This window comes from Cetorhinus maximus, chromosome 9 (genome assembly GCF_964194155.1).
Source record: "Cetorhinus maximus chromosome 9, sCetMax3.hap1.1, whole genome shotgun sequence".
Lineage (NCBI taxonomy): Eukaryota > Metazoa > Chordata > Chondrichthyes > Lamniformes > Cetorhinidae > Cetorhinus > Cetorhinus maximus.
This window is the reverse complement of record NC_135887.1, coordinates 60,441,788-60,468,222: the sequence shown is the minus strand read 5'-3', so window position 1 is coordinate 60,468,222 and position 26,435 is coordinate 60,441,788. Positions and strand designations below refer to the sequence as shown.

The 26,435-nt window shown below is 43.6% G+C and overlaps 1 protein-coding gene and 1 long non-coding RNA gene across 6 annotated transcripts in view; both read left to right on the top strand.

Moving 5' to 3' along the window:
- LOC144684206 (uncharacterized) overlaps positions 1-15,989 on the top strand; it is a 40,897-nt gene extending 24,908 nt beyond the window's left edge. Inside the window, exon 4 of the long non-coding RNA XR_013577450.1 lies at positions 15,756-15,989. This is a non-coding gene — a long non-coding RNA (uncharacterized LOC144684206). The remainder of the gene's footprint in view (positions 1-15,755) is intronic.
- A 4,153-nt stretch (positions 15,990-20,142) lies between these two features.
- pacsin3 (protein kinase C and casein kinase substrate in neurons 3) overlaps positions 20,143-26,435 on the top strand; it is a 123,317-nt gene continuing 117,024 nt past the window's right edge. Inside the window, exons 1-2 of one of the 5 annotated variants that reach the window (XM_078548782.1) lie at positions 20,143-20,254; positions 24,449-24,492. The gene's annotated coding sequence lies outside the window, so the exon portion shown is untranslated. Of the gene's footprint in view, positions 20,255-24,410; positions 24,493-26,435 lie in introns of those variants that run through there. The other 4 variants (XM_078548788.1, XM_078548783.1, XM_078548786.1 and 1 more) reach the window with 4 other exon arrangements.

Here is a 26,435-nt window from a genome sequence, read left to right as displayed (position 1 = left end):
TGGTATGGGCAGGAAAGGTGATGGTTGCATTGTAAGGCCCTCAACAGTTCCTTTATCACTTTAGTGGTAAAATGAGGTCCATTATCACTTGATAAAATCTCTGGTATCCCAAATCTGGGTATGTATTCACGCAACAACAATTTTACAACAATAATAGCATCATTCCGTTGGGTGGGATACGCCTCCACCCATCGCGAGAACAAACATACTATAACTAAAACATAATTATATCCCATACATTTAGGCATTTGTATAAAGTCCATTTGTAGGTGTACAAATGGGCCCCATGGCTGGGGTCCCGTACCAGCAGTCACTGTGGGCGTCTTGCCTGGGTTATGTCATTGACATGGGTATGACAGGTATTACTAATACAATGCCTATTAGCATATTACTATTCACTATACATTCAACATTCATTCTATCTACACGTGTCAAACCTCTGAGCTGGCAACCGGTCAAATCATGATTCCTGTGTCACGCTGCGTACATCATTTCTGCTCGCTTCGTCTGAAATATCTTTCCCTATCTCAATTAATTTATTGATAATCCCCGCATGACTTTCGAGCATGGTAGCCAGGCTTTGGATTAACCAATATATGTCCCTATATTGAATATCGTAGCGGCATAACTTATCAGGCTGCACTTAACGCGGTTCCCTCCCAAGCCTGATTGCATCTCGCCATTGAACTGAACTGCTTCAGTCATCAGTTGGCGCGTCAGAGTGCTTGGGTATGGGTTGAGCACCACTGGGGCAGGACGACACCAGATACATTCAAGACTACGGGTACCAGCTCATGATGTACATTATCATACAAAACTTCTGATTAACCAGTACCAAACCATTCGCCGGTCCTGGATGCATAGTCGGACAAGATGGGTCAGTCGGTGTGGTTTGGGGCTTCAATTATCTCTACTCGGACTGTGAAAGTAGAGGTGGGAGGTGGCTGGATAGTGGTGGACCTCCCATGCCCGATCTGAAGGAAACCCTTATTACAATTTGAAGGCACTTGTTCTCCTACTGTTACATTTATCATTCCCAGTTTCGACACTGTCCGTGCTGTACCAAAGTTCCTCCTGCGGTGCGGGATGAGCAGTGATGATCCCCGACCTTGCTGCCAGTACTGATACGCCCACGACCAGGATTGTAGATCTGTGGAGACATTAACATTGGCTCTCGTTCTCATATCTACTAGTGCGCATGTATCACCTATCATAATTACCTCGTATGGTCAATGCCTGTTCGCTCCGAGCTCACCCTGACCATCACCTTATTCGCCACTTGGGGGGGTCCGTTGTTGCTCTTTGGATTTGCCTGTTTCCATATCCTTAATCATCTGTCAGTCTCTAACTTCCTCTCTCAACTCATGTAATTGCCTACTTAATTCCCTTACATTGTCCTGTATTTTTCCTTTCAGTGGCCCTACACCTCCTACTATAATGCTTTCAGGTAATTGCATGGCCCTTCCTGTTATCAATTCAATGCGGTGAACCTGGTAGTCCTATTTGGTGTAGCCCTAAGGCGCATCAGAATGCTGGGCAATACTGTGGCCCAGTTGTTGCCTGTCTCCTGAATTGCTTAGGCTATAGATGTTTTTAAAGTTCAGTTCATCCTTTCCACCATCCCTGGACTCTGGGGGTGGTAAGGAATATGGAATTTCTGTTTAATCTCCATAAGATTACACACTTCTTTAATGACTCTCCCTGTGAAATGAGTTCCCTGTTCTGAATCCATCTGGGTAGGCACCCCCACTCCTTCCAGTTTACTCTCTCCTGCTGCTGTCTCATGTCAGACCTCAATTCCTTAAACAACTCTAAAAAGCACCTTCTTATCCTATCTTGCAATGGCTCAGTATCTTCATTTCCAGTGATGGTTCTCTCTGGGAACCGCTTAACTCTGCCTGTCATCAAGGTGTTAATCCTGTGATCTTACTTTTTGTAGTTCGCAGGCACATTAATATAATCAGTAATACATCTATTTAGCCTTTTCCCAGCTTTCCCTTTACCTGTATCTATCTTGTAGTAAATTGTTCAGTATTATTTCTCCTTGGTCTTCAATTGCCTCAACTACAGACACTGAATAATTTTACCTCTAAGGTTTTTTTTTCTGACCATGATCATCCTAAGATTCTCTTGAGTTCAGTTTCTCTATTGTCTTGATTGTCTAAAATGTTTCCTTACTCTTTAGGCAGTTCCAATACCTCAGTTGTTGGCCAGATTATCAAATCATTTCCCTTAAAACAGTTTGTACATTATGTCCTCTTTCCCTAACTCATTCTCCTACCTGCCTCATACCATTTTACACATGCAACAGCTACCATCTTATCTTGTTCAGGTTGCCTGGAGAGACTTTAAAATAAATAAAATATTCTCATAACAGTTTTAAAAACAGAAATCAGGTATTAACATGTTTTGCTTCCTTATCTTCTTCTCAAACATTTTATTGTCTCAAAAGAAGCCAACTAAATTGTGCCTTTTCTTTTAGAATTATCCCAGATTCATTAACTCAGCCAAAAATTGGATTTCTGCCAAACTTTGTCAAGGTCTTGAGCTTAGCTTCATATTTTGGGAACAGACTTTACAAATACAAAAGCTTGCAGCATTTGAATTAGTGCCAATTGTTGTCAAACCTTTTAAAATGAAAATTCCCTTTTGAGAACTTTATCAAGAACCAAACCTCAAATTTTTAAACTTTGTAAGAACTGTAATTTACACTATCAAAATTAAAACAACAACTTTTTCATGTGTAATGATTTGTATCCAAGTTATAATTTCCGTATGTTTATCGACACATTCTTTATCTTAGATAGCATCCTCGTTATTCAAAGTAACCTGTTAAATTACACTGCACTTTACATCTCAAGATTGTCCCAAATTCAAATTCCAGTGCTTTTGGAAAGCAGATTTCCTTTAATATTTAATTCATCTCTTCATAAGAAACCCCTTTTTATCCATTGGAACCACCTAGACCTTGTGTTTATGTCTTTTGGTTTTCCTAGAATCCTTCTGAATTTCAAGTAATTTTTTTCCCTCAGAATTTTAGAATACGAACTCGTATGTATTAATCCCAATCAGCTTGGAAGCTGATGATGAGGGTTATTCCCTACTAGTCTGCAAGGGGGTGTTACAAGGGTTGGTTCATCTCAAACAAAGGCAAGCCCTGTTTTATCTTTACACTACCTTCAAATTATGATTTTTGCCAGAAATCTCAACTCAAACCTTATACTCAAAACTTTGGAATGTTTGAGTATACTTTCCCTTTAATCTAATATGGGGCTTTCGACTCTAAAGTGCTCAACTACACACACAAAAGACAATTCAGGGAAGAAAACACATTAAAGCTCACATACAAATGCTTCATTGCACACAGACAAACACATAGATAAAGGTATGTATCGATACTCCAAAATATTGAACTTAACTCCAAACGAAGCTTCAAGTAACAGTGGAGAGAATAAAGGGATCTTGAAGGCTCCACCTATAGGGACCTTCAAACTGACGAAAGCTCACATTTTCTCTGCCTCTGCTTGTCAATTGCTCATTAACCCCGTAGGGGTACCCCCTCTCTCTCTCTCTCTCTCTCTCCAGCACAAACAGCTCTTGTAACTTACATCAATTCATTTTTTTTTTAAAGTTACAGAAAATTCAGTAGCGGACTATCTACCTCCCTTAAAACATATTATAAGCGCTCAATTCTGTCCTGATTAAAAGTTCCATCTGGTGGGAAGCTCTCTCCTTTACCTTGAGTCCATTTAACCCAATCAGAAACATATTGGAGAATTTCAGGACCGTAATGGACCTACATATAAGCATTTGGGGTTCCCTTCAAAGGGGGAACCTGGGGTTTCTTTGATGCCACATTTCCCATTTTTATTTAATAATATACACAAAAATACACACAGACACTAAATCTTCAACTCCAGGGGACTCGAACCCCTGGGTATACTACTACTACTTTTCAACTCCAGGGGACTCAATCCCCTGGGTATACTACTATTACTTTTCAACTCCAGGGGACTCAATCCCCTGGGTATACTACTACTACTTTTTAACTCCAGGGGACTCGAACTCCTGGGTATACTACTACTACTTTTCAGCTCCAGGGGACTCAAACCCCTGGGTATACTACTACTACTTTTCAACTCCAGGGGACTCGAACCCCGAGTACACTAAATTACTGGCCAGACTAATCTCCTAAATACTTAAATAGATGACTTACCCTAAGAGTCAGCCACAGACAGGCGAAGGCAGATCGCAGGTCAACGAACCCCAAAAGCCCAAATGGGGCTGCCGTGGACTGAGGAGTCCTTGAACCACGAGGTCCTAACGCTGGCACTCCGTGACTCAACCCTCGGGGTTAGTCATCTCGGTGGAACCTCCAAGAAACTGTCGAAGACTAATCACACCAAGGCATTATTAATACATAGAAACCCCTTTTATTACTTGTGCACAAGGGAGAACAATACAGCAAAAGCTATTGTACTGTCTCAAAGCAGAATACACAAACACTTGCTTAAAAGCATTTTACAACCAATCAGTAAATTTTGCACATCTCAATCTGCTTACTTGCACACGTTAGCTGACCAATCCATGTTTTAGTTAATTTCCATTCCCACCACAACAGGTGCGGTGCCTACGCACTTGGTTATCACAACTTTGATTACATTTGGCCTGAGAAAGAACAACATGGAATGTCTCAGGGCTCATCCTACAACAGTAGTCAGACAAGATGGTATTGTTCTTCAAGGTTGCAGTATTTTTCTCTTAGGCCAAGGCATTTAATTCAATTTCTCCATTAACCCTTTTAGTACTAGGTGGGTTCCCTATTTGTCTAGGCCACCACAAAAGGCAGACAGAGAGAAAGTGAGAGAGAGATAAGGAGAGAGCAAGGGAGTCCTTGACCTGTGCTTTGTCAAGTGTTATGACTGATGCAGTTGGTAAAGCTAAGTTATTTAAAAATCCTAGAGGGAAACTTTAAACAACTGCCATAACAGATAATTTTAAGTGTTATGTTTGAGATGTGACTCTAAATTCAGGAATCAGTTCTCGAGGTTTTACATTAAACTAAATGAAACATTTTATTAATTTACACAGGTTCAAATATATATACACATGGCTACAAATTACTATGATCATAACTTTTAACAAATTCCCAAACTAATCTCCATTAAGGCAACAGCAACCCATCGACTTAACCAGACACCAGGCAAAGCATTTTCACCTTATGAATTCAAAATGAGGTTCTTTTCACTTTGGTTCCTGTGGAGACAGTTAGAGGCTTACAGCTGCCTTTTGATCTTACATTGCCTCTGCTCTGGTCACCTGAAAACTGCTGAAGTTATACTGACCACCACTGATTGAATTCAAATTCTCATTGTCTCACCAGTCTCTTTGACCTTCACCTTTTAACAATGAAACCCCTTTCATAGTACCAATTTTATTAGTGATATAAACATATTGCTTGGTATCTGTTAGAAAGGCGTCAAGTTTTCACCCTGCTTCTTGAATGTTCTATTCAAAAAATGCAAATGCACACTATCTCTCTTACATATCAAAACTAATGCACATCAAAGCACCCAGACTAACTGGCTTTAATCCAATTAAGACGCACCCACAGACTGAACCTCTATTTTAAAAGAAAAATATTTTCCGATAATATTATATATATTAATAGCTTCATGGCACACAGAATGCAGATCTCCAGCTAGTGGAATCATTGTTTAAGCATCCCAGTGGTCTGATCAATCACAATCAGTTTGGCAGCATGGCCTTCATTATGTAGATGTTACCTCTGTCTGCAGGGGTTGTTCTCGTGAATCATCAGCTATGTGGTTAGTGGATAGCCCTGGTGAACCAGTAGCCACCCTGGTTTGTAATCATGGCTCAAATGTAGATGGCAAAGTGGACTGCCCCAGAATGAAGGCGTTATCACTGCTGCCAGAACACCGGGCATTCACTGACATGAGTATAGTGACAAACCAACTGCACATTGAGGGAATGGAATCCTTTCAGTTGACACGTGGCATCCACAAAGCAACAGTGAAGTGAATGGCAACCTGCACAATGGGAAAACCTACAATCCTCATGAAGATGCAAGCTCACTCTGCCTGCTTCTCTCTGGCACGAGATAATGAAATGAATCCCACTCTAGTATTGCTGAAAAAAAGAAACATGCCTAAGCTTTTCATCTTGCGCTCATCAGGACACTCGCAAGAATGCCAATATAAGTGGAAAACAACAACTTATACTCTATGTGAAGAGAGTTCTACATCCCAGAGTACTTAGGGAAATGGCCCTAGAAATAGTGGATGCATTGGTGGTCATCTTCCGAGATTCTATAAACTCTAGAACAGTTCCTACAGATTGGAGGGTAGCTAATGTAACCCCACTATTTAAAAAGGGAGGCAGAGAAAAAACAGGGAATTATAGACCAGTCAGCCTGACGTCGGTAGTGGGGAAAATTCTAGAGTCCATCACAAAAGATTTAATAGCTGAGCACTTGGAAAACAGTGGCAGAATCGGACAGAGTCAGCATGGATTTACGAAAGGGAAATCATGCTTGACAAATCTGGAATTTTTCGAGGATGTAACAAGTAGAGTTGATGAGGGGGAGCCAGTGGATATGGTTTATTTGGACTTTCAGAAGGCTTTCGACAAAGTATAGATTAGCATGTAAAATTAAAGTGCATGGGATTGAGGGTTGTGTATTAAGATGGATAGAAAACTGGTTGGCAGACAGGAAACAAAGAGTAGAAATAAACGGGCCTTTTTCTGAATAGTAGGCAGTAATTAGTGGGGTACCACAGGGATCGGTGCTGGGACCCCAGTTATTCACAATATATATGAATGATTTAGATGAGGGAACTAAATGTAATATCTCCAAATTTGCAGGTGACACAAAGCTGGGGTGCGCTGTGAGGAGGATGCAGAGATGCTTCAGTGTGATTTGGACAAGCTGAGTGAGTGGAAAATGCATGGCAGATGCAGTATAATGTGGATAAATGTGAGGTTATCCACTTTGGTAGCAAAAACAGGAAGGCAGATTATTATCTGAATGGCTATAACTTGAGAGAGGGGAATGTGCAACGAGACCTGGGTGTCCTCGTACACCAGTCGCTGAAGGTAAGCATGCAGGTGCAGCAGGCGGTTAAGAAGGCAAATGGTATGTTGGCCTTCATAGCGAGAGGATTCAAGTACAGGAGCAGGGATGTCTTGCTGCAATTATACAGGACCTTGGTGAGACTGCACCTGGAATATTGTGTGCAGTTTTGGTCTCCTTATCTGAGGAAGGATGTACTTGCGATAGAGGGAGTGCAGCGAAGGTTTACCAGGCTGATTCCTGGGGTGGCAGGACTGACATATGAGGAGAGATTGATCCGGTTAGGATTATATTCACTGGAGTTCAGAAGAATCACAGAATCACACAGTGCAGAAGAGGCCCTTAGGCCCATCGAGTCTGCACCGACACATGAGAAACACCTGACCTAACTACCTACCTAATCCCATTTACCAGCACTTGGCCCATAGCCTTGAATGTTATGGTGTGCCAAGTGCTCATCCAGGTACTTTTTAAAGGATTTGAGGCAACCCACCTCCACCACCCTCCCAGGCAGCGCATTCCAGACCATCACCACCCTCTGGGTAAAAAAGTTTTTCCTCACATCCCCCCTAAACCTCCTGCCCCTCATCTTGAGCTTGTGTCCCCTCATGATTGACCCTTCAACTAAGGGGAACAGCTGCTCCCTATCCACCCTGTCCATGCCCTTCATAATCTTGTACACTTTGATCAGGTCACCCCTCAGTCTTCTCTGCTCCAACGAAAACAACCCAGTCTATCCAAACTCTCTTCATAACTTAAATGTTTCATCCCAGGCAACATCCTGGTGAATCTCCTCTGCACCCCCTCCAGTGCCATCACATCCTTCCTATAATGTGGCGACCAGAACTGCACACGCCACTCCAGCTATGGCCTCACCAAGGTTCTATACAACTCCAACATGACCTCCCTACTTTTGTAATCTATGCCTCGATTGATAAAGGCAAGTGTCCCAAATGCCCTTTTCACGACCTCACTAAAATGCCCCTCCACCTTCAGAGATCTATGGACACACACGCCAAGGTCCCTTTGTTCCTCAGAACTTCCTAGTGTCATGCCGTTCATTGAATACTTCTTTGTCAAATTACTCCTTCCTCACATTTCTCAGGGTTAAATTCCATCTGCCACTTATCTGCCCATTTGACCATCCCGTCTATATCTTCCTGTAGCCCAAGACACTCAACCTCACTGTTAACCACCCAGCCAATCTTTCTGTCATCCGCAAACTTACTAATCCTACCACCCCCGCCCCCCTCCCATGTCATTTAGATAAATAACGAATAATAGGGGACCCAGCACAGATCCCTGTGGGATGCCACTGGACACTGGCTTCCAGTCACTAAAGAATCCTTCTGTCATCACCCTCTGTCTCCTACAACTAAGCCAATTTGGAATCCACCTTATCAAATTACCCTGTATCCCATTTGCATCTGCCTTCTTTATAAGTCTCCCATGTGGGACCTTGTCAAAGGCTTTGCTGAAATCCATATAAACTGCATCAACTGCACTACCCTCATCTGCACACCTGGTCACCTCCTCAAAAATTTCAATCAAATTTGTTAGGCATGATCTCCCTCTGACAAAGCCATGCTTACTATCCCTGATTAAACCTTGCCTCTCCAAGTGGAGATAGATTCTCTCCTTCAGAATTTTCTCCAATAGTTCCCCGACCACTGACATGAGACTCACTGGCCTGTAGTTCCCTGGCTTATCTCTACAACCCTTCTTAAATAGCCGAACCACATTAGCTGTTCTCCAGTCCTCTGGCACCTCCCCCATGGCCAGAGAGGAATTAAAAATTTGGGTCAGAGCCCCTGCGATCTCCTCCCTTGCCTCCCTCAGCAGTCTGGGACACAAGTCATCTGGACCTGGAGATTTGTCCACTTTTAAGCCAGCCAACACCTCCAATACCTTGTCACTCCCTATATCAATTTTCTGGGGTCATCTCATAGAAACTTATAAAATTCTAACAGGACTAGACAGGGTAGATGCAGGAAGGATGTTTCCGATGGTTGGGGGAGTCCAGAACCAGGGGCCACAGTCTGAGGATACAGGGACTGAGCATTCCAGACCGTCACCACCCTCAGGGTAAAAAGGTTTTTCCTCACATCCCTCCTAAACCTCCTGCCCCTCATCTTGAGCTTGTGTCCCCTCGTAATTGACCCTTCAACTAAGGGGAACAGCTGCTCCATATCCACCCTGTCCATGCCCCTCATAAGACCATTTAGGACTGAGTTGAGGAGAAATTTCTTCACCCAGAGAGTATTGAGCCTGTGGAATTCGCTGCCACAGAAAGTAGTTGAGGCCAAAACATTGTATGTTTTCAAGAAGGAGTTAGATATAGCTCTTGGGGTGAAAGGGATCAAAGGATATGGGGAGAAAGCGGGAGCAGGCTATTGAGTTGGATGATCAGCCATGATCATAATGAATGGCGGAGCAGGCTCGAAGGGCTGAATGGCCTACTCCTGTTCCTATTTTCTATGTTTCTGATTGGTTGACAAGTGGTGCTGCCATTGAGAATGCACCAGTGATGGTGACTGACAGTTAATTGCCAAGATTTGTTTGAAATTTAAACCAGGCAACTTGACCCTGACTGGACAGGGCATTGCCCTGAGGAATGAGTCAGTGAATGGCTGACACTTATTTTGTTTGGCTGAAACAGGCGCAATGTGCATACATGTTTTTTCTGTCTGCAAAGAACATGGCCCTGTGTATTAATATATGTAGATTCCAGTACACACACACATGCCACACTGCGAGCCCGACTGGCAATCTTGAATTGATTATCAGTGTAATCCTTAGCACTCTGTGGATTATTTAGCAAATGTGGTCCAATCGTGGAATCACATCTAATGTTGGACACTGTGTTTTGAGTTTTGCAAGCACAGGCTGGTTGGGTACGGTCCGTACCCTGCCCAGTGCTACCCATTGCAAACAGCGGCTGGGACATGCTGTTTGATATGATCCGCCAGTCTTTGGGACGTATGGCCTACATATCTAGTATCACACCTGCACTTAAATTCATATACCACATTACTCATTTGTGTAGTAGGCAGTATGTCTTTTTGGCTTGACGGCAGCATTCTGTTAGTGGTCAGTCAAGCTCACAGTGTGGCCTGTTTCAGCTAAACAAAATAAGTGACAGCTATTCGCTGACTCTTTCCTCAGGGTAAGCTTTCACCAATCAGGGTCAAGCTGCCTGGTTTAAATTTCAGACAATACTTGGCAGTTAACTATCAGTTGCCATCACTGGTGCATTCTCCATGGCAATGCCACCTGCCAACCAATCAGCACTCTCTTCACATACAGAATAAATTGTTGTTTTCCCCTTATATTGGTATTCTTGCAATTATCCTGATGAGTGCAAGATGAAAAGCTTAGATATGTCTCTTTTTTCAGCAATACTCAAATTCTGTACTACCAAATGACTATTTGCATCTCACTCTCTTGGAATACAGAACCTCCTTTTACTCCCAGGCATAGGTGCAGTAGTTTACATCCCCCTTGGATTACAGCATGACAGGGAGAATGAGAAAGGAGACACAGGGCAGGACAAACTGCTGGAAGAGAGAGGAGGAGGAGGGAGTGAAGAGCTTTCAGCAGCAGAGAGATGTTGTAAATATTGCCTGCTCCAGCCTGACACAGAAAAGTTTATCACCATGGTCACATCACAGGCACAGGCAATGCCGTCCTTGCCCTACTCTGAGATGGCAGTTGAAGCTTTGCAGGAGGCAAATTTGAGTGATGGCTTCCTTCATGAAGCACAAACATTTAACACACTGATGCTCACTGAGGTTCAGGGAGGAGAATTTCCCCCTGAACGCTTTGGGCAAATATGACCTGCTACTGAAAGCTCTTCAATCGCTCTGCCTCCTCCCTCTTCCAGCTGTTTGTCCTGCTCTTTGTCTCCTCTGCTCATTCTCCCTGTCATGCTGTAAGCCAAGGGGGATGCAAATGACTGCACCTATGTCTGGGAGCAAATGGATTGTGAGAATCCTTGAAGTGAAGAGCAAGTCCTTCAACACCTGCCATAATGCTCACTTTAGCCAACTTATTACCAGTACAGACCACCAAACACTGCTACAATTGCAGCGCAGCAACAGCCAGTAGAATGAAGCAGATCAAGTGTAAGTTGGAGAAATTTTAGGAGACAGTGATCATAGTATTATTCAAACTCTTAGGTTAGCTATAGAAAAGGACAAGGAGCAATCTAAAATAAAAAGAGTAAATTGGAGGGGGTCAACTTCAACAGGGGGAGAACAGATCTGACCCAGGTAAATTGGAATCAAAGGTGCCCAGTCAAAACTGAATTGGAACAATAGTCTGCCTTTTAAGATGGGATAGTTTGGGTATAGTTAAGGTAGATTCCCATTATGGGGAAAGGTAGAGCAAACAAAACCAGAGCTCCCTGGATAATGAAAAGGATAGAGAATAAGATGAAGCAGAAAAAGGGACAGGGGCTAGATTTTTGTTTGATAATACAGATGAGAATCAGGCTGAGAATAAAAAATTTGGAGGGATGTGAAAAAGGAAATGAGAGCCAAAGACAGAGTATGAGCAGAAACTGGCATAAAAGGGAATCCAAAAGTATTCCATTATCATATAAATAATAAAAGGATGATAAGGGGAGTGGTGGAATTGATTTGGGACCAAAATGGGGATTTACTCATGGAGGTAGGGGGCATGGCTGAGGTATTAAATGAATACTTTGCATCTGTCTTACCAAGGAAGAAGATGCTACCCAAGCCGAGAAGAAATAGCTGAGATACTTGGTGGGCTAAAAATTGATAAAGGGGAGATGATAGGCTGTCTGAACTTAAAATTGATAAGTCACCGGGACCAGATAAGATGCATCCAACGTACTGGGGGAAGTGAGAATGGAAATTACAGGGTGCTAGCCGTAATTTTCCAATCTTCCTTAGATAGATGGGTGGTGCCAGAGGACTGGAGAATTGCAAATGTCATACCATTGTTCAAAAAGTGTATGACGATAAAACCAGCAACTACAGATCAGTCAGTTTAACCTCAGTGGTAAGAAAGCTTTTAGAAACAATTCATTCATGTGTGCTCTTCCCAAGGCAGGTCTTTGGCTCATTGTCTGCTGATGCCTCATCCTGATCTGTTTGCTTGGCAGTTTTTGTCACTGATGGTTTGTCATTGCCTTCCACTCTCAGGGGCATGGTGAGGAGACAAACCCCAAGTCCGCCTAATCCAGAATGGAATTGAACCCATACTGTTGGTGTTAATCTAAACCGCACGCTAGCCATCTGCGGTATCCATCCCCCTTAGAAACAATAATCCAGGACAAAATCAACAATCATTTGGACAAGTGCTGATTAAGTAAGGAAAGCCAGCATAGTTTTGCTAAAGGCAAACTGTTTCATTAAGTTTTTTGATGGGATAACAGAGAGGTTGACATGGTGTACACGGACATCCAAAAGGTGTTTGATAAAGTGCCACATAATAGGCTTGTCAGCAAAGTTCAAGCCCATAGAATAAAATGAAAGGTAGCAGCAACAATACGAGGTTGGCTGAGGAAACAAAGAATAATGGTAGACGGCTGTTTTCAGTCTGGAGGGCAGTATATAGTGGGATTTCCCAGGGGGTGGTACTAGGATCACGGCTCAATATATATTAATGACCGAGACTTGGGTGGATTTCACAATTTCAAAACTTGCAGATGACAAAACTTGGAAACATTGTGATGTGTGAGGAGGATAGTTTAGAACTTCAATAGACAGATGGGTGGAATGGGCAGATGCATGGCAGATGAAATTTAATGTTGAGAAGTGTGAAGTGATTAATTTTGGTAGGAAGAATGAGGAGAGGCAATATAAGATAAAGGCTACAATTCTAAAGGTGGTGCAGGAACAGAGAGATCTGTGAACATATATGCACAAATCGTTAAAGATAGCAGAACAAGTTGAGAAAATGACTAAAAAGGTATACTGGGTCCTGGGCTTCATAAATGGACACATAGAGTACAAAAGCAGGGAAGTTATAATGAATCTTTATAAAACTCTGGTTTGGCCTCTTCTGGAATATTGTGTTTAATTCTGGGCACTGCATTTTAGGAAGGCACATGTGCACACTCCTGGTGTGGACCATGCTGGACAACATCTAGGGCAAGCCACTGGAACCAGTTCAGGTAGTTCAGGTATACAGAAAAGTCAAATCATGACATCCTTCAGCATATAATGCTGATTTGATGCCAGTGTTGTAATTTTGGAGTTCTTTGCTCCAGCTAATGTTGTCTCTTTACCTTGCAAGGCTGAACATGCATTTAGTTGCAGAAAGAACCCACACCATTATGGTTTAAAAGGATCATCAACTACTTTCAGGATAGTTGGAATCATATCAGAATCATAGAATGATTACAGCACAGAAGAACAAGAAGTACCTCATCTGTTCTAAAGCCTTCCTAAAATGTAATATATCTTTTAAGAAACAGCTAGTGTCAGTAATGGTGACCAGGAAATTACCAGATTGTTGTTAAAAACCCATCTAGTTCACTATTGCCCCTTTAGGGAAGGAAATCTGCTGTCCTTTCCTGGTCTGGCCTACATGTGCCTCTAGATTCACAGCAATCCTCTTGACTCTTAACTGCCCTCTGAAATGGCTGAACAAGCCATTCAATTGTATAAAACCATAACAAAAAAGTTAGAGATAAGAATAAAACTGGACAAACCACTTGGCATCGACCTAGGCCCCAGACACAGCAAGGGCAAACCTCATCAAATGATCCCGTAAAGTCCTTATCCTTCTGTTTCTGTTTCTGCTGCCCTAGCTGTGTTGATATCACAGACTAATATCTGTATTCCGCCAACATTTCTATGCGTTAGTTAAATCAGGCATGACCTGCTGAGATGATAGTCCTGATAATGAAAACTTTTAAATAGAATTAATCTAAAGATGGATCTTGAAGCTTTCAAGTGACGGGGATGTGACTGTTTCCTTTGGCATTGTGGGATTGTACTTGGGAACAAAGTTTGTTGATACACTGTCTTCATAGTTTGTGTGAATGGCTGCCTCGTGTTTTGTCATTGCCAAGGGCACCAGGTACTTGTTCCTGTCGATTCCCTTCAGTCCATTCCATATTTTGTAGAACACTGTCAGTCTGTTTTCTCCCTCCTTTGCTGCGGTGATTCCTATTCCAAATCTTCGATCCAGGATGTGACACTGGTGTATTTCCCAGACTGATTCATGCAGAATCGGGCAGCACATCTTCGGATCACTTCAATCTTATTTATATCTCTAGCCATATAAGGATCCAACACACAACTTACATACTCCAGAATTGGACGAACAAATATTTGGGAAGCTGTAACTCTGATATTTTTGTTGCAATGCCAAAGATTCCTCCTCAGAAATCCAAGAACCCTGTTTGCTTTGGATGTTATCTGCTGAATGTGGAATCCCCGTTAAAGATTATTTTTTAGATGAACTCCCAGGCATGGTTGTGTATCCACCTGTTGGAGAATTTGAGTACAGAAAGTAAAGCTGTCTGTTGGTGGTCCTTTTTGTTGATGATGCTCACGACTTTGCACTTTTTGGAATTGAATACGATCTCCCATTGGTCCTGACATTTTTGCCATTCCAGAAGATCATCTTGCAGTAAATTGATATGATCTTGAGTTTTTCCTGATGTGTAAACCATGCAGTCATCTGCAGATAGTCACACCTTGTTTTAACTTGTTGGGAAGGTCATTTATGTATGTCAAGAAGAGTAAAGGTCCCCACACAGTTCCCTGGAGAGGTGATCTCTAGGAGAAGATGATTCCTCATCATACACCACTGACTGTCTTCTGTTGGTAAGGAAGTGCTGATTCCAATTTAATAATGTACCCCTAATTCCATAGTAGTAGAGTTTGGACAAGAACTTTACATGAGGAACTTTTGTCAAAGCCTTTGAGAAATTTAGCATTACCATGTGGGTAGTTTCATCTCTTTCGAGATTTGAACCTAGGTCATCGACAGTCTGTAAAAGCTGTGTTTCAGTAAATCTTTTCACCTGAAAACCATGCTGACTGTCTACCAGGATATTGTCAGCTTCAAAGTGCTTCATGATATGAGGATGAATAATATGGTCAAGCAATTTGCAAATGATGCTGGTGAGAGATACTGGTCTGTCGTTTTTCTGGCTGACCTTTGTCCCCATTTTTGAAAAGTCACAGATGTTGGCTTGTCTTCAATGGTCTGGTAAGTAGCTAGGGTTGATTGACTCTTGAAAGAGATTTGTCTTTATTAGAAACAATTCAACAGCTTCTAACTTTAAAATCCAGGGAAGGGTTTCATCTGGAGTTTTATTTGGATTTATATCTTGCAATAATTTTAAAACATCCTCTTTACTTCTCATGAGAATTAGTGTACCTGGCAAGTTTAGTGTGTCAGGTCACTGTCTAGCCTGGGAATGTGTGTTAAATCTTCTCTGGTAAATACACTAGAAAATTGACCTCTTGGTGCTTCTGCTTTACCTTCAAGATTACACATAACTCTGTTGTCTATTTTGATATCTGAAATGCTCACTTCTTCCTTTTTGTTTTTCATTTTCTTACTGAATGACCAGAAGCTCTTAGGATTCTCCTTAATCAAAATTGTAAGTTACTCAGAAATAGCAGCTTTCCTTGCTTTGCTCAGAGCTTTCTTTCCTTTCCTCTGGCAGGTTTTGAATTCCTTCCAGTCCACCTCATCGCCAGACATCATAGCCTTGTTGTAAAGACTGTTTCTTTCTGCGTTGCCTATGGTGATCACTACTGACCCATGGGAGGTTTCTCTGTTGGATGAAAACTTGGATGGTAGATATTTATCCATGGATTTTGTCAAGGCATTTTGCAGTTTGTCCCATTTTTCTTGCACTGACCATGAGATTAAATTAATAAAGCAACATTCTGAAGACATTTTCTTATTCCTACCTTGTCTGCTTTTTTCATAAATGGGATTTTTCTTAAATGAGATAAATAAGATTTTTTTTTATAAGTAAGAGATGCAGGTCAAATACAATAACTGAGTGATGACTAATCCCTGGTTCTATAGTGACCCTTGCGAACAATTTGTATTGTTGGTGAGCATAAGCAAGTTATCCCCTATTTTGGTTCTTCAACCAGCTGTTCCATTCTATTATAAACAAAAACATCTAAGAGATCTTTTGCAGTCTTTCCACTAACATCTGGGGGCTTGTGCCAAAATTGGGAGAGCTGTCCAACAGACTAATCAAACAACAGCTTGACATAGTCATACTCACAGACTCATACCTTACAGCTAATGTCCCAGACACCACCATCACCATCCCTGGGAATGTCCTGTCCCAACAGCAGGACAGACCCACTGGAGATGGCGGCACAGTGGTATACAGTCAATAGGAAGTGGCCCTGGGACTCCTCAACATTGATTCTGGGCCCTATGAAGTCTCATGGCATCAGGTCAAAGGAAGCATCCTGCTGATTACTATCTACTGCCCTCCCTCAGCTGATGAATCAGTACTCCCCCATGTTGAACACCACTTGGAAGAGCACTGAGGGTAACAAGGGAGCAGAATGTACTCTGGGTGGGTGGGTGACTTCAATGTCAATTGTATTCTACCATAATCTCAACCTCAAAGCCCAGCATATCCCTCACTCTATCATTACAATCAAGTCAGGGGATCAACTCTGATTCAATGAAGAGTGTAGGAGAGCATGCCAGGAACAGCAACAGGCATATCAAAAAATGCAGTGCCAAACTAGTGAAGCTACAACACAGGGCTACATGCATTCTAAACAGCAGAAGCAGCATCGTGCCATAGACAGAGCAAAGAGATCTCACAAACAACAGGTTTTCGGTGTTTTTGTGCTGTAGTGAAAAATCCCGGAGCATCTCTACGGCCTTTGTGGCATCAACTGGAGAATCAGGCAGGCGAGTGGGCATTCATCGGACTCTTCAGGGTCATTGGCCTCGCCAGGCTCCTCAGCTGAAGAATATCTGTCAGTTCTGTTGTGCAGCGTACAGCATTGTTCACCTCTGTGTAAGTTCCCATGGTTGTCTCTGCTGGAATTTCCATGCCAGCCTCCCACAGCCGAGAGGTGCCTTGTCATCAGGTTAGTTGGCCTTATCATGCTCCTCCTAGTTCTTGACATCTTATGCAGTTGTAACCTTTTTGAACCCAGTGTGGTAGCTGCAGTTGGTAATTGTGGCTTATGTCACCATCTTTCATTCCTCCTTCATCATGAACATGGCTTAAAGTACAGTTGATTTGAACTCCTGCTTCTTATCAATGACCTCAATAACCTGAGGGATCAGCTGCCATTGGTAGTGGGTTTTCATCGCCCCCTGATTCATTGTCTGGAGCCTGGCCATGGTGTTAGGAGGCAAGAACAACAGTTTCACATTCTTCAGACCAGCAATGTCGGGGTGCTCAGGGCAGTTGTCTGTAATGATGACAATCTTCCTTTCTTTTCTCTGATACTTCTTGTCCGTTCTCCTCAAAAAGTGCTGGAGGTCACCCAGGCGGTTTTGTTAGCCTCATACTGCGGGAGTAGTGTTTCGACATTCATGAAGCAGTGTGGCTTCTTGGAATTTCCTATCACAAGAAGCAGCTGCTTTTCTGTACCATCCATGTTGGAGTGGAGCATAACAGTGACACATTCCTTACTCTGCTTTCCACCATTACATGCTTCACCTTTAAACATCAAGAGCAATCTGGCAAAAAACAGGAAAACCCGCGTTAAAAATGTCTCATGGTGCATATTCATTCAAGATGTGGGCAGAGACAACCATTTTGGAGCCAATCATCTGTCATTGCTGCCGTAACTGCCACACCCTCACCACTCATCATGTGGAACACTTGTGCTGTGTTTTGTCTTGAATCGGTCCAGCCATCCATCACCGCAGATGAACTCCATATGGCCCAGTTTCTTTGCCAGGACGACTCCCCTTTCCTGCAGGATTGGACTGGAGATGGGAACGTTCTCTGCTCGGGCTGCCTTGTTAGCAGGGCTTCTTCAACATCTGGATAGGCAGCTGTTCTCATTCTCTTCCTTGCTGGACTGAACTGTTCCAAGATGTTCACCTTGTGTTTTATAATGGTGGACAAACTTGATGGCGGAATCTCCCACTCATTTGCGAAGTTCACTTTCCACATTGCACCATGGTTTTCCACTTGCTGTATCAACTTCCCCTTCTCTCCGACCAACAATGTTTTTAGCTTTCTCACAGACTTAGCCATACTCATAGGCTTTGCACGTTCTTTCACAGGTAGATCTTGATATCAAATGATGGCTTGCCCAGTGCTCCATTTTCATTCTACTGTGTGGCTTAACTCTGCTCTGATTGGTTGATGCGGTCAAGTTCGGCTAATCCGGAATTACTCTTGCTGATTTTTGACTTATCATGGGCATCGTTCAATGGGATTTCCAATCTGCTGGAGGGAATGGCTGTCAACTTCGACATAACCGGAATTTCATGTCATCCCAGGTTGACTCATAGCGATTTCACTGTATATCGCCATTCCTTTACTGTCACTGGGTCAAAATCCAGTAGGAAGATTCTTAACAGTACTGTGAGTGTACTGCACCACACAACTGCAGCAGCTCAACAAGGCAGCTCACTATCACCTTCTCAAATGCAATTAGGGATGGACAACAAATGCTGACTTTGCAGGCCCATTAACAAATACAACAAAAAGTTGAAATGAGAGTAACTCACTGTCTGGGTTATAGGGTGTGAAGGGGTTAAATATCCAGCAGTGAGTGGGGCTGAGAGTAAATCACCCTCTGGGTTATAGGGTGTGAGGGGGTTAAATATCCAGCAGCGAGTGGGGCTGAGAGTAACTCCCCTCTGGGTTATAGGGTGTGAGGGGGTTAAATATCCAGCAGCGAGTGGGGCTGAGAGTAACTCACTCTCTGGGTTATAGGGTGTGAAGGGGTTAAATATCCAGCAGCGAGTGGGGCTGAGAGTAACTCTCTGGGCTATAGGGTGTGAGGGGGTTAAATATCCAGCAGCGAGTGGAACTGAGAGTAACTCACTCTCTGGGTTATAGGGTGTGAGGGGGTTAAATATCCAGCAGCGAGTGGGGCTGAGAGTAACTCTCTGGGCTATAGGGTGTGAGGGGGTTAAATATCCAGCAGCGAGTGGGACTGAGAGTAACTCACTCTCTGGGTTATAGGGTGTGAAGGGGTTAAATATCCAGCAGCAAGTGGGACTGAGAGTAACTCACTCTCTGGGTTATAGGGTGTGAAGGGGTTAAATATCCAGCAGCAAGTGGGACTGAGAGTAACTCACTCTCTGGGTTATAGGGTGTGAAGGGGTTAAATATCCAGCAGCAAGTGGGACTGAGAGTAACTCACTCTCTGGGTTATAGGGTGTGAGGGGGTTAAATATCCAGCAGCGAGTGGGACTGAGAGTAACTCCTCTCTGGGCTATAGGGTGTGAAGGGGTTAAATATCCAGCAGCGAGTGGGACTGAGAGTAACTCACTCTCTGGGTTATAGGGTGTGAGGGGGTTAAATATCCAGCAGCGAGTGGGGCTGAGAGTAACTCACTCTCTGGGCTATAGGGTGTGAGGGGGTTAAATATCCAGCAGCGAGTGGGACTGAGAGTAACTCACTCTCTGGGTTATAGGGTGTGAGGGGGTTAAATATCCAGCAGCGAGTGGGGCTGAGAGTAACTCTCTGGGCTATAGGGTGTGAGGGGGTTAAATATCCAGCAGCGAGTGGGGCTGAGAGTAACTCACTCTCTGGGCTATAGGGTGTGAGGGGGTTAAATATCCAGCAGCGAGTGGGACTGAGAGTAACTCACTCTCTGGGCTATAGGGTGTGAAGGGGTTAAATATCCAGCAGCGAGTGGGGCTGAGAGTAACTCTCTGGGCTATAGGGTGTGAGGGGGTTAAATATCCAGCAGCGAGTGGGGCTGAGAGTAACTCCTCTCTGGGCTATAGGGTGTGAAGGGGTTAAATATCCAGCAGCGAGTGGGGCTGAGAGTAACTCTCTGGGCTATAGGGTGTGAGGGGGTTAAAACCCCAGGAGTAACAGAGTGGGATTGAGAGTAACTCAGCGTCGGGGTTACAGTGTCGGAGTGCTGTTGGCGGAGTCCCGGGTCGGAGCACAGTTCGGTCGCTAGTCCCGAGTTGAGGTTTTCGGTGAGAGCGGAGCGGCAGGACCGCCCTGGACTGGGCCGAGAGCCGGAGCTGGTGAGCGCAGAGTGCGGGCAGGGTAGAGCCCGGGGCCGGGAGCCTCACTCACAGAGCCAGTTCGGGGAGAATAGGGGAGGGGGTGAGAGGAGGGAGATGAGGGTTGTTAGTGGGAGGGTGGGACCAGGAGATTTAGGAGTGATGGAGGTATTGAGGAGTGTGTCGGGCTAGATGTGGACGGCAGGACATGGGATGATGTGAATGTATTAGTACAGGGCATTTGTAGGGCTTTTGGGGACAATAAAGAAGGTTAGGAGTGAGTGAAGATCTTTGTGATTAGGAGCAATGATTGCGTTCAGGAGGGTGAGCGGGGGCGCCGTGCAGTTTTGAGCCGACTAATTTGTCTTTCTTGGGACCTAAGTGAATGCCCTCATATTTGTTCATATTGAACTCTACCTGTCACAGTTTTGCCCACTCAATCTATTAGAGACCGTCTGTGACTTTTAGCTCTTAACTTAGTGTCAACTGCAAACTTGGATAAACACAAGGCTCTCTCTTTCATCCAAACCATTGATAAATACAGTGAATAGTTGAGGCTCTAGGACACATCCTTTGGAGAATCCTGCTCTGCCAATCAATAATATCATGGCTGATCTGATTTTAGCCTTAACACCACTTTCCTGCCTGCTCCCCGCCCCTGCCATAACCCTTGACTTCCTTGTCTATCTAATCTGTCTAACTCAGCCTTGAATATATTCAATAACTCAGCCTCCAGTGCTCTCTGGAGTAGAGAATTCCAAACATAATGACCCTCTGAGAGAAGAAGTTCCTCCTCCTCTCTGTCTTAAGTGTGGGACCCCTTATTTTGAAACTGTGCCCCCTAGTTCTAGAGTCCCCCATGAGGGGAAACACCCTCTCAGTGACTACCCCGTCAAGTCCCCTCTGAATCTTCTATGTCTCAATAAGATCACCTCTCGTTCTTCAAAACTCCAATGAGCTCCAACCTGCTCAACCTCTGTTCATAAGACAAACCCCTTCATCCCAGGAATCAGCCAAGTGAACCTTCTCTGAACTGCTTCCAATGCAAGTATATCCCTCCTTAAGTGAGGAGACCAAAACTGTACACAATACTTTAGATGTGGTCTCACCAATGTTCTGCACAATTGTAGCAAAACTTCCCTACTTTTATACTCCATCTCCCTTGCTATAAAGGCCAACAATCCATTTGCCTTCCTAACCACTTGCTGTACTTGCAGTACCTGCATGCTAACTTTTTGTGATTCATGTACAAGGGCACCCAGATCCATCTGTACTGTAGCTTTCTGCATTTAAAGAATTTTCTGCTTTCCTCTTTTTCCTGCCAAAGTGAACAACCTCACATTTTCCCACATTATACTCCATCTGCCAAATTTTTATCCACTCACTTAACATATCCATATCCCTTTGCAGACTGTTTGCACCCTCCTCACAACTTGCTTTCCTTCTTACCTTCGTATCATCAGCAAATTTGGCTACAATACATCCGGCCCCTTCATCCTAGTCATTGATATAGATTGTAAATAGTTGAGGTTCAGCACTGATCCCTGCAGCGCTCCGCTAGTTATAGTTTGCCAACTTGAAAGTGACCTGTTTTTCCCAACTCTTTATTTCCTGTTAGTTAACCAATCCTCTATCCATGCTAATATATCATTCCCCAACACCATGAGCTGTTTTCTTGTGCCTTCTATGTGGCACCTTATTGAATGCCTTTTGGAAGTTCAGATACACTACATCTATTGGTTCCCCTTTATCCATCCTACTTGTTACATCCCCAAAGAACTCTAATAAATTTGTCAAACATGATTTCCCTTTCACAAAATCATGTTGACTCTGTCTATTTGTATTATAATTTTCTAAATGTCCTGTTATGACCTCCTTAATAATGGATTCTAGCATTTTCCCTCTGACGGATGTTAGGCTAACTGGCCTATAGTTTCCTGTCTTTCTGTCTCCCTCCTTTCTTGAATAGAGTTGTTACATTAGCGATTTTCCAATCCGTTGGGTTCTTTGCAGAACCTAGGGAGGTTTGGAAGATCACAACCGATGCATCTACTATCTCCGTAGCCACTTCTTTTAAGACCCTAGGATGCAGACCATTAGTCCAGGGGACTTGTCAGCCTTCAGTCCCATTAGCTTTCTTTGTACCTTTTCTCTAGTGATTGCGATTGTTTTAAGTTTCACCTTCCCTTTTGTCTCTTGATTTCTTGTAAGTCTTGGGATGTTTTCTGTGTCTTCTTCTGTGAAGTTACTAAATATTTGTTCAATGTCTCTGCCATTTCCTTGTTTCCCATTATTAATTCCCCAGTCTCTCCCTCTAAGTGGCCAACACTTACTTCAGCCATTCTCTTCCTTTTTATATACTTGCAGAAGTTTTTACTGTCTGATTTTATATTTCTTGCTAGTTTTCTCTTTGCTCACACTCCAATTTCTCCCTCTATTATTTTTTGTCATTCTTTGCTGGTTTCTAAAATTTTCCCAATCTCCTGGCTTACCGCTAATCTTCGTGTCATTGTATATCTTTTCTTACAATTTGATACTATCCTTAACTTCCTTAGCTAGCTGTGGATGATACAGCCTTCTCATAGAGTCCTTCCTTATCAATGGAATATATTTTTGTTGAGAGTTATGAAATAGCTCCTTAAATGTCTGCCACTGCTATTTACTGTCTTGCCTTTTAATCTATTTTCCCAGTCTGTTTTAGCCAACCCTGTCGTCTTACCTTTGTAATTGCCTTTATTTAAGTTTAAGACACCAGTTTAAGACCCAAATTTTTCACCCTCAAACTGAATGTGAAATTATATCATGTTATGATCACTCTTGCTTAGAGGATCCTTTACTATGAATCCTGTCTCATTAGACATTACCAGGTCAAAAATAGCCTGTTCCCTGGTTGGGTCCAGAATATTATTCTGAGAAACTCTCCTGAATACACTTTATGAATTCATCCTCCAGGCTACCTTTGTCAATCTGATTCACCCAATCTATATGAAGATTAAAATTTGTCATCATTATTTTATGTACCTTTCTTACAAGTCCCCATTATTACTGGATTTATACTTTGTCCTAATGTGTTACTGTTAGAAGGTCTATAAACCACTCTCATGTGACTTTTTTCCTTTGCTATTTCTTATCTCCACCCAAACTGATTCCACATTTTGATCCTCCAAACCAAGATAATTTCTCACTATGGTACTGATCACATCCTCGATTAACAGAGCTACACCACTTCCTATCCTTCTGAAACATAAAATACCCTTGAATATTCAAGTCCCAGCCATGGCCATTTTGCAATCATGCCTCTGTAATGGCTTCATGTTATTCTCATTTATTTCTATTTTTATTATCAATTTATCCATCTTGCAATGAAAGCTGCATGCATTCCGATAAAGAGCTTTTAATTCTGCCTTTTTACAATTTTTCCCTACTCTCACCTTATTTGTTGGTGCACTGTTATGTTACGCTCTGTCCCTTCCTGTCACACTCTGATTATCATTACCTGCATCATTACCCACTTGCCACATTTTAGTGAGGTCTAGTTTATTAATTTAGTTCCTAACATCTGATGTTCCTTCAGCAGGACCTGCTTTTTCTTCCCTGTCATTGGTTCCAACATGGACCATGACAACAGGATCTTCCCTTTCCCTTTCTAACATCCCTCTAGTGGCCCTGAGATGTACATTACTCTTTGCAGCAGGTAATGGACACACTCTTCTGGGCTCTCGGTTGGGACTGTAGAGGATGCTATCTATCCCCCTAATGATCAAATCCCTTATGACTAAAGCCTTTCTATTCTGCTCTTCCCTCTGGACAGCTTTCTGCTCCACAGTGCATTACACAGTTAGTATCCTGACAGTCCACCCAGCTGCCTGCATCCTTGCCCTTATAGATTTCTGCTGACTCTGATTGCTGCCCTTCGATTTCCCTCCCCATCACTCATTGGAGCATGAAGCTTTCCTATGAGAAGAGCTGAGAAAGAGGGCCGGCCAAGGGAACAAGTGCTTCTTTATACTGAGCGCTTCAGGGAGCGTGTGACAGACGGCTGCAGTCTGTTTGTGTGCTGCACCCTCGCACAGAGAGCCCATTCACTGCTTCTCAGCTGCTGCTGCTGCTCAGCAGAAGGGCTGGGGGAGGGGATGGCAGGGTGGGTCCTGCATTGTCGAGTTGGAGTGGGGAGGGTGGTGCTGAGAAATGGTGACTGCGTGGTTCTGATTATAGCTGGATTACAACGGGTGCAGGACCGCAGGAGGCAGAGACAACAGGTAGTAAATATTTTTCAGCTCTTTTCCATGTTGTAAGGTGGTTGCAGTTGTGTCAATGTTGTTGGCTGGCTGTATTGCTTGTCGTCTTGTGTCTGCCCCCTATGAAGGTTACTCAGCCACTCTAGCAATACCCCTTTGATCTCCTACCTTCGTCCCCTTCTCACCAATCCCCCAGTCCCTCCACCCCCTCCTCACTCACCTCAGTCCCAGAGCTGACTGAGAGACCAGAGTCTCTGCTGCTCTCTAACATCATTGCAGCAGCCCGACAAAGAGGGGGTAGCACACTTACACAACTCACTGCTCATCTGTGCTGCCAGTGGGGTTCCTCCTCCCTCATTGTCCTCCCCCATCAACAGCCTTTGTCCCCTCACCCTACCTGCTCCCCTCCCCACTCTCTAACCCCTTTCCTCACTGTCTCCTCCTGACTCCCACCCCTTCCCCTATTGTGTCAACCCCCAGCTGATTCCCTTCAGTATCCATACAACACCACACCCACCTCCCCGCCACCCCAGCACAACATCAGTAGAGATAGTCAGTAAGAGGACACAATAGGAGAGGGGTTATTGAGCCCCTCCTTAAAAATGCAACTGGGAGTGCAGAGATCTGGGTTTCGGTGCCCTTTGTATTCTTGGCATTGGAGCTCTGGGCAGAGTGCATGTACCCACTGTCTGTCCCACTGTGTCACACCAGCCTGATGATTGGCTCAGTACTCAGTGAGCTTGGCTGAGTTCTGTGCAGCTTCTGTGATTCTCGTACAGTCCGTACTGCCGCTGCTGACACTGACAGCAGTCGCGAATGAATTCAAACACAGAGACTTGAATGTGCCTGCAGCCTGGCTATGGGTGTATGTGCTAATAGCCTGTAATGGAGGCTTTGGGGCTGGGGTTTGGGCACTTGATGAATGGCACAGCCCGTGGAGGAACGGGGATTCCTGGGCTGGAGGCAGAGAGTCCCCGGGCTGTTCGTGGCTGTCAGTCAGGAGAGGGTTCATCCTGCCTGGTATTATTGGGTTCTGTGTCTGTGTGTGTCTGTGTGTGGAGACTGGGGAGAAGGTATACACAGGGGGAGATGTTTTAAGGTGAAAATGTATTTGTAACAAATGGTCTGACCTTCAGGAGTCTGGAGGCTCACTGACCTAGTTTCTGTTACTGTTTTACTGCTGCGTCTCAGAGAATGATCCAGCACACAAGGCCATTTAGCCTATAGTGTGCCTGTGGCTGCTATTCCATCATTCTGCCTTTTCCCCTTGACCTGTAGATGTATCCCTTTCAAATATTCAGCCAGTAAATGACTACTGTATGTCCTTCCTCCACACTTTCAGACAGCCAAATCACCACAATTCGATGTGCAAAAAGGATTCTCCTGATGTCGCCTCTGGGTCTTTTGCTCATCGCTTCAAATCGGTGTCCTCTGGTTGTAATGCTTCCGCCAGTAGAAAGTTTCTCTTTATTTACTCCATCAAATCCTTATTCACTTTAAACCCCTATTTTCCTTTAACCTTGTCTCCTCTAAGAAGAAAACCCCCATCTTACATACATACATACAAATTAGGAGCAAGAGTCAGCCACTCGGCCCCTCAAGCCTGCTCTGCCATGCAATAAGATCATGGCTGATCTGATTGTAAACTCAACCCCATATCCCTGCCTACCCTCGATAACCTTTCACCTCCCTGTTAATCAAGAATCTATCTAACTCTGCCTTAAAAATATTCAAAGACTCTGCTACCACCGCCTTTTGAGGAAGAGAGTTCCAAGGACTCTCAACCCTCAAAGAAAAAGATTCTCCTCATCCCTGTTTTAAATGGGCCACTCCTTATTTTTAAACAGTGACCCCTAGTCCTAGATTCTCCCACAAGAGGAAACATCCTCTCCACATCCACCCTGTTAAGACCCCTCAGGATCTTAAAGCTTTCAACTAAGTCGCCTCTTACTCTTTTAAATTCC